Genomic DNA, 8,785 nt, shown 5'->3' with positions numbered 1-8,785 from the left:
CTAACATGTCTTAACATGCCAATGCAGACAGGCAAGTTGCATTTTAATGTGCTAGCTGGGGTTAGCCTATGGGTCACTTTGACCAGCTAACACAGGGGTGTAATAACATTTTTCCCAGATCTGGACCTTAGCGTCCAAAATATGGGTGTTAGCATGAAAACCTCCAAGCTTAGTTACCAGCTTGGACCTGGTAAAGCTGCCACCAGTCAGGGATCTATACAGTGCCTGGCTCACTGTGGTCTCCCCAAAACCTTCCCTGGGGGACCCCCAGACTCAGATTTTTTGAGTCTCACAACAAAGGGGAATAAACCATTTCCCTTCCTCCCCTCCAGGTGTTCCCTCCCTGGGTTCCTGGAGAGATATACAGAAGCAAGCTCCGTGAATCTAAACAAAGGGATTCTACCCTCCCTGTTTCAAGTCCGGGAAACACAAGTACCGAGAGAGCTAATCTCTCTTCCCCCTCACGCAGAGGGCATGCAAAGTCAGATTAGTAAATCTAACACAAAGATTTTCCCCTTGACTTCTTCCTCCCACCAATTCCCTGGTGAGCTGCAGACTCATTTATGACAAGGGGTTGGCAACCTTTCAGAAGTCGTGTGCCAAGTCTTCATTTATTCACTCTAATTTAAGGTTTTGCGTGCCAGTCATACATTAATGTTTTTAGAAGAAGGCCTCTTTCTATAAGTTTAGAATATAAAACTAAACTATTATTGTATGTAAAGCAAATAAGGTTTTTAAAATGTTTAAGAAGCTTCATTTAAAATTAAATTAAAATGCAGAGCCCCCTGGACTGTTGGCCAGGACCTGAGCAGTGTGAGTGCCACTGAAAATCAACTTGTGTGCTGCCTTTGGCGTATATGCCATAGGTTGCTTACCCCTGAGCTAACGTTGAAATGCAACGCAACCTAGCTACACTAGAGTTTTAAACGTGTTAGGTTCTACTCCCCACATGGACTTCCTGTCTGACCTAAGGCCAGTGCCTTAGGGACAGAGTTTCAAAGGTTTTTAGCCACTCAAAGATGCAGTTAGGTATCCAGTTGACACAAGACCTTCATACCAGCAACGCAAATGCTTAGGAGGATGTATGGGGTAGGTTTACACTTCAATTAAAAACTCATGGGGCTCAGGCTAAGGGGCTGTTTAAGTGCAGTGCGAACACTGGGCTGCAGCCCAGGCTCTGGTACTCTCCCACCTCGCAAGGTCCTAGAGCTCAGGTTTTTAATTGCAGTGTGGACATTGCTATAGATGACTGAAGTCTCCAAAGTGAAGGTATATGTACAGTGCCTTCCCTTGTGCTACATAGCGGATAAGCCATTTCCTGGCCTTCTCATTATTTACAAGCTACTTTACAAGGTAGGCTTAGTTGTGACAATACGTCGACTTGTATTCTAGATGTTTTCTTTAGCACATCTTAAGACAGACAATCAGAAAGGATTGGAAAAATTGTATATTCCCAACAGCCACAACCACCTCTCCTAGAATAAAGATGTCCAGCTGACAAGGGTCTAATTACTTTACTGAAAGTTTAACTTGAACCAGATATGAAGTAAGCAGAACCATACTCCTAGTATCATTAACCTGGAAAGTGAGACAAGACTGCTCTGACAAAAACCATCAAGGCCTGGGTTTGTTCCTCTGGAATAAGAGTAAATCAGCAGAAAAACCTAATACAAGTATCAGTTATCCTATTATTTACAGGACGGCCATCTTACACAAAAAAACTTCAGGACCAGACTCCAAAGAGAAACTGCAGAGCTTCAGTCCATTTGCAAATTTGACGCCATCAGCTCAGGATTAAACAAAGACACTGAAGGGCTAGCCAACTACAAAAGCAGTTTCTCCTCCCATGGAGGTGTGAACACCTCAACTGCTAGCAGAGGGCCTCACCGTCCCTGATTGAGCTAACCTCCTTATCTGCAGACTGATTCTTGCCTGCATATTTATACCTGCCTCTGGAAATTTTCATTACGTGCATCTGATGAAGTGAGTATTCACCCACGAAAGCTCACGCTCCAATCTTTAAGGTGCCACAGGACTCTTGGTTGCTTTTTACAGATCCAGACTAACAAGACTAATAAACAGTCTCTCCCACAAAAACGTAGATTCTTAGCCCAGTCTGGGTGTGGCAAGGCCAGAAAGACTCAGACAGGAAGAAAGCAATGCAGATAAGCAGGAAAGTGCTTCTGCAGGAGAACAGGGCTGGAAAAGGGTACCAGAAGCCATTGAGAGAACTACCTCCTTAACCTGACCAGTGCATCTTGGTACCATCAAACTACAGTGTATTCGGCAGAACAAGATACTGCTTTAAGGCTCATTTCACACCGCGTTGAGGCAAATCAGGCCAGTAGCACTCCTGATTGAACCGTTTGGGTGCGATTCGCCCTCAAGGCGGGGAGCTTGTTTCTTTCTACGCCCAGCAGGAGGCGGGTTGGTAATAAAACCGGAGGATTTCCCTCTGGTGCGCTGGAGCAGGCTAGGAAAGCATCGCGCTCTCCAAGTCTTTGCACACTGTAAGCTTCATCTTGGCCTGTCCCCGCGGCTGGACTAGCCGGAGCGAGGTGAACGAAGAAGTCTGGCTCGGAGGACTGAAGCCACGCCTGATGCGATCAATGTCTGCAGCGCGACTACCAGCCGGGAGCCTGGATAGCTGCCAAATGCTCCCTTCGCCCGCCTGTTACTCGCGCGGGGCTGGGGGCTGAACAGAAAAATTAACCCACGCGAGCGGCATCCACGCACCGCCGGCCAGGGACTGCCCACGGCACCCCCGTGGAGAGGCGCGGGCACATGCCCCTGTAGATGACCCAGCCCGCTGGCAAGACAAGCGGCTCCCAGGCACCGGAGCAGAGCCGCCCGACCCAGCCCATTCCCAGAGCCGCCCGTGCTACCCTGAGAACCAAGCGCGGGTGCTGCGTTCCTCGTCCTCGCCGCCCCCGGAACTCACCTGAGTCTGGGCAAGGCCTGGAAAGAACCACGGCGGCAGCGCCTGGTCCTGGAGGCCGGTTCCTTGCTCAAGACTCACTGCTCGCCCGCCGTGCTGTTCCGGCGTTAACACCGCTAACTAGTGGGCAGGCGTTCAGTCAGGGGGGTGCGCAGATTGACAATTTGGCCAGCCAATGAGGACTAGATAAGCCCACTGGGCGTTTCATGTTGGTGCGGGGAGGAGGAGAGGAGTCGATAGGCGGGGGAGGGAGCAGAAAATAGCGTCCCCCCCCCCGTGCCCCACAGTCACAACGGCCCTTGTGAGACAAAGCTACGCTCCCACAATCCCCTTCACCACCCCACGCAGCCTCTGGGGGGGCGGGGGGGAGTGCCAGGCCCGTTCCACGGCCCTTCACCCCACCTGCCCTTCCTCTGGCATTTCCTCCACCGATCCTGGGCCCTTCACCGCACCTGCCCTTCCTCTGGCATTTCCTCCACCGATCCTGGGCCCTTCACCCCACCTGCCCTTCCTCTGGCATTTCCTCCACCGATCCTGGGCCCTTCACCCCACCTGCCCTTCCTCTGGCATTTCCTCCACCGATCCTGGGCCCTTCACCGCACCTGCCCTTCCTCTGGCATTTCCTCCACCGATCCTGGGCCCATCCTGGGCAGCTCCAGGCCATTCTGGAATTCTTCTGTAAAAAAAAAAAAAAAAAAAAAAAAAAATCACAGTTGTCTGCCAGTCACTTTAAAAACTTCACTGGCCAGTGCCAGCCTAAGCAGACCCTTTCTCTCACTGGGTGGTTTCCAGTGCCTTCCCTTTCTTACACTGTGTGTGCCTCAATATCTCCTTCCTCGCTTGGGTGCCGGCAGAATTACAGCCCAGGTTTCAGCCTCCTCTGATAGGCTGTATTCCTGGTCCTCCAAAGATCTTGCCAAAGTTGTCTAGGAAAAAGAAAGCAGAACCTAATACTTCTATTGTGAAAATGACTGGCTGTTTATAGCAGATATTCTTTACTCATTAAGGAGCAGGAAAGTGCACAAATATGTTTTTCTTTGTTTTACAATTGGTCTTTAAAAATAAGGACCCTTGAAAGAGATTAAGAAATGAATGGGGAAACAGAGGTGAAAGTAAGCAGCAGGACAACCCCGCCATGCTCAAAGAGATGTGACTGGGAGGGGAGGGGCACAGAGGCAGCAGCAGTAGGGGTGCCAGGATGTGAGGATAGGAGAGGAAGTGCCAGGGGAGTGGGGTGCAGGGATCTGAGAAGGGTCTCAAGGGAATGGGGTGCAGGGATCTGGGGTAGGAGGGGATGCTGGGGGGGGGCTGCAAAGGCACTGGCTGTGGGAGGGAATGGCTGCAGGGGAACTGTGTTCAGGGATTTAGGAGGGCTGTGTGTGCCTAGTGGTGGGGGATATGCTGGGCAAAGGGCTGGAACGCAGTGGGGAGGGGAACGGGGGTGCAAGAAGGCAGGGGTATAAGGCAGGCCAGGCAATGGCTGCAAGCCCATGGGAAGGGATAGGTGTGCAGGGCGGGGGGGTCTCTGCTGGAGCTTTCAGACGGCTCTGGACTTGCTGACTTTCCATAAACCAAGTGCAATGGTCTGAGGGCTGCTCTGCACTACAGCCCCACACCGGTCCCCTCGGGGTGAGACAGAGCCGCGTCCCTGAGGTTATACCGACACCCCCACCCCTAGCGCCGGGCAGGGGCGGGTGCGGGAGCTTCTCCCCGGGGTGGGGTGGGGTGGGACTCAGGCTTGGAGCCGGGGTCTCACCACACGGGCTTTGAGGCCTGGGAGTGCGGGCACCGCAGCACCGGCTGGCGGCGGCTCCGACACGTTCCCTAAAAGTCTGAATTACCGTCAGCTGGGGCCGGGAACTCACCGGCCGCCTGCGGAGTCAACGCTGCCGGGAAGAGCTCCCAGGGCGGGGCTGAGCGGTGTCAGGATTGAGACAGAGGAGCGTGCGGCTCAGCACGTAGCCCCGTCCCGGGAGCTCTTCCCCGGCAGCGCTGACTCCGGGGACGGGACTCTGCAGGCGGCCGGTGAGTTTCTTCCCATGTCCGATCCCCGCGATCCAGGCCCGACCCCGCCCGGGGGCTCGCTCGGGTAAGAGGTGCTGCCGGTGTAACGTCAGTTTGAGCAACCCTCCCGTTTTGCAACTAGCTTCAGTTTCTGTCACATAAGAAAACCATCTGTGCTCCTGCTCAGGAATTGCTGCCGCCTGGTCCATGAGGTTGCAAATTGGGAGGGATGGAGTTTGTGGTCGAAAACACTCAGGATCTGCTTCCTCCACTGGTCCATGGGGTTGCAAATCGGGAGGGATGGAGTTTGTGGTCGAAAACACTCAGGATCTGCTTCCTCCTGTCTAATGTGCCAATTGACCTATTGGGTGATCGAGGCAGGCTATTTCGCTTTTTAGTGTGTGAATACAGATAAAGGGAAGTAAGGTTTGGGGGTACAGGGCACACCCCTGACCCCAAGGTGATAACCAGAGTGGCCCCTTTCACTGTTTCCACTGGCTTCCTCCTTGCTTAGTTCCAATGACATGGCTGCCTATGCACCTGTCACTGGTCCAGGGATGGTTGCAAATCGGGAGGGATGGAGTCTGTGGTCAAAAACACTCAGGATCTGCTTCTTCCTGGCTAATGGGCCAAATTGACGTATTGAGTGATCGAGGCACGCTCTTTCGCTTTTCTGTGCTGAGAGACACAATGTGGTCAGCTTCTGGGACTATTGAGAGTGAAGTGCCGCTGCGGTAGGGGTACTGTATTGGTTGCAGTGGACACCTGATGGTTGGAGGGGAGCCAGGTAATGGGACGTTGCTACCTGGGACCAGGCTGGAGAGAGACCCTGAGGCTGCCCCACATGGGGCCGTGTTCTCAGTGGCAGCAGCCAGTGCCCAGCAACCCCTGTCTGGGCAGCAGGGACTGGATCTCCCCCAGTGGCTCTCAGGGCACCAATCCCTGGCTCACAGCTGCTGTCTGGTGCACACAGCAGTGCCCGTGGGGCTGTGCAGGAGCCTTTTGGGCTGGATGTGTCAGACCCCCTGTGACAGCCCTGGCCCATCTCTGCCTGGTTCATTCTCCCCCCTTCTGTGTGTGGCCAGTGTGCTGGGACAGGCGCACTCGCCAGTGTGGGCCCAGCCAGTGTTCCACAGGGAGCAGAGTAGGGGTGGGAATGGATGGCAGCTTGAGCTCCTGCCACCAGAACATGTGGGTCCTTGTCTCTGTGCCCCTGAGCTCACCAGGTCCCGTGACAGCCTGGCTGGAGGTGCCCCGGGAGAGCACTGGGCTGAGGGGAAGGAGGGACTGACTGTTCTGCCAGCCCCAGCCTGCCTGAGCCTCTGGACTCCTCTCCCAGAGCGTCTGACGGGAGGCATGTTCTAGGGCAGCTCTAGCCCTGGTGCTGTCAGTGAGACGTGTCCTTGTGGCCCGGCCTGATGGATCTTTGTGTTTCAGAATCTCGTCGTAGCTGCAGGAGACGCACAGTCACCCTCACCGTTGCCCTTGCAGTCGTGTTCTTAGGTCTCATCATCGCTGTTGTTGTCCTGGCAGGTGAGTTTTCAGCCCTCCCTCCCCACTCTCTGCATATCCCATTCCCCCTGGAGCCACCACAGTCAGTCTCTCATTCAGGCCTGTCTGGTTTCTGCACCTGGGACAGAGGATTCCTGGAGGATGTTCCTCCACTACCCTCCTCCTGCTCCCCCCTGCACCTGGGCACTCTGTGTCGGACGATCTGACTGACATTAGCTCCCCCCAGCCCAGCTCTTGCACTGTGGGCCCAGGTGACGATTGCCATGCCTCAGGCACAGTCGCTGATACCGGTGCAGAGAGGGGGTGACTGACAGAAGAAGGTGCAGGGCAGCAATGAGCTGGACCCTCTGCCTGCAGCGTGTCACCCTGAGGTACCAGCCTGGCCTTCCTGCATCCCTGGGTCGTGCCCAGGGCCAGGCTGGCAGATGCTGGCGTGTCACTGAAATGAGCTGTAGAACACAGCACAGACACCTCCATTAACGCCGTGTGAAACCCAGCAGTTAGAGACCTCGGCAGTGCAGGGTCCCGTAGCACTATTGACTTCGCTGCCTGCACAGACAGCGTGTGCTAGTGCAAACGGTGGCTGTTCATGGTGAGTGTGAGCCTGGCTGTATCCCCCAACAGTCTGGGGAAGGGGGTGCTGTGAGACTGTCGGGGGTGGGATTTATCTGTTGCCTTGGGATCTGATCACTGGGGGGGTTTAGCAGCTGGCAGAGGGGGTTGAAGCCAGATCTGTCTGCATTAGGAATCCTTCGTGCTGATGTAATGACAGTACCAATTGCTGATGTAGATTCGCTGCAGTGGTGCAGAAAGGGGCTTGCTCTGGTGCCAGTCACTGCAGTAAGTTACCAGAGCAGGACATGCTGTTCCAGCACATCTGTGTGAGGAGTTTGCACAGATGTGTCTGCCTCCCCATCCTTACACTGGTGCCAGCTGCCCTGCTACAGGTGGACCGTGAGTCCCAGCTCACTGCTGGACTGGCCGGCTATTGGAATGGGCAGCACTGGCTCAAACAGTGTAAGGTGAGATCTGTGAGGTTGAGGTTTCCCACCTGTGGGTGCAGGGAGCCCCCAGAATGCAGTGGGGTTAGATAGTGGAGCTGACAACAGTCAGCTCCTTGCTGTGCCCTGTCCCTCCTGGGTGGTACTAGCAGGAGCACACAGTCCTAGCTGGGGGCCTGTGTATTCCCATATTCAGCACTCTCTGTAAGGTGTGAAATGTGAAGTTGTGCCCGACAGCTGCAGTTGCTCCCCGAAACGAGTGACACAGATCACACACTAAGCAGGACTATAAAGCATCATATGCACCGACTGCCCTGCTCTGTTCTGTGTGTGAGCACTAGTGTGTACGGAACACTGCACTATGAAATCTCCAGGGAAATGGCATGTGACCTGCTTGTTCTTTTATCATCGCTGCCTCAGCTGCTAATGTTCTCCCAAACTTGTGTGTCCCTGCCCCAGGGGAAGGATTTAAAACCAGATGTGGAGTTACTGGTGCAACATGAGGAGCAAAAAAAAATGACATGCACAAAAATGGTTAGAGGTGTTTGAGTCAGACTCATCCCCACCCCAAAAAGGAAACCACACGAAATCCCCCTGAGGCTGAGAGCGAGCAGGAGTGACTCTGTTGGGGGTAGGAGGGAGGAAATCACTCACTGACATGGTATTTGGAATGGCTTAGCAACCCCTTCCCCATAGTGACCCTAATAACCCTGCCTCTGGTTATTCACCTACTGCACTGACCTTGCCAATAGCTCCTTGGTGTCAGTTATGGGTGGTCCCACTGCTGCTGCTCTCTCTGGCACTGAAAGGGTTACACTGCAGGCGGAGCAGTGAAGTATTCTAGCTTCTGTACTGGGGGGGAGAAATGTCTGTAGGTGAGAAATGCATCAGGTTGCAATTGGCCAGTCAGTGTAACTGGCCATTTCCTGTTACTGGAGCTCTGGTGTCACCTTGTGGCATTTCATGTACCTCACTGAAAGTTACTTCACTTCCCTCTCAGTTATTCATCTGCCTTTTATTGCTCTGTTGAATGGGTGGCTGTTTGTCCTGTGCTTGTGATGAAAAGCTCTGAGCTGTGTTAGTCCTCCCAGGCTGGGAGTGTCATGAGAATCCTTCCTGCCAGGCAAACATATCACAACAAACGTCTCCATCGCCCTGCGTCTGGCTGTGCTGTACGGGCCCGGGCAGCGGGTGTTTAGTCTGGTGAAGGGAAGGGAATTTGTTCCCATCTTCATCTCAGCCTGCCTCTCCTGGGGAGCCAAGCGCAGAGCAGGGACTGGGGGCAGCAGCCCAGGCTAGCAGGATTTCTCAGGGTAACAGACTTGACAAA

This window comes from Gopherus flavomarginatus, chromosome 12 (assembly GCF_025201925.1).
Source record: "Gopherus flavomarginatus isolate rGopFla2 chromosome 12, rGopFla2.mat.asm, whole genome shotgun sequence".
In the NCBI taxonomy this organism is placed as follows: domain Eukaryota; kingdom Metazoa; phylum Chordata; order Testudines; family Testudinidae; genus Gopherus; species Gopherus flavomarginatus.
Note: the sequence above shows the minus strand (reverse complement) of the source record.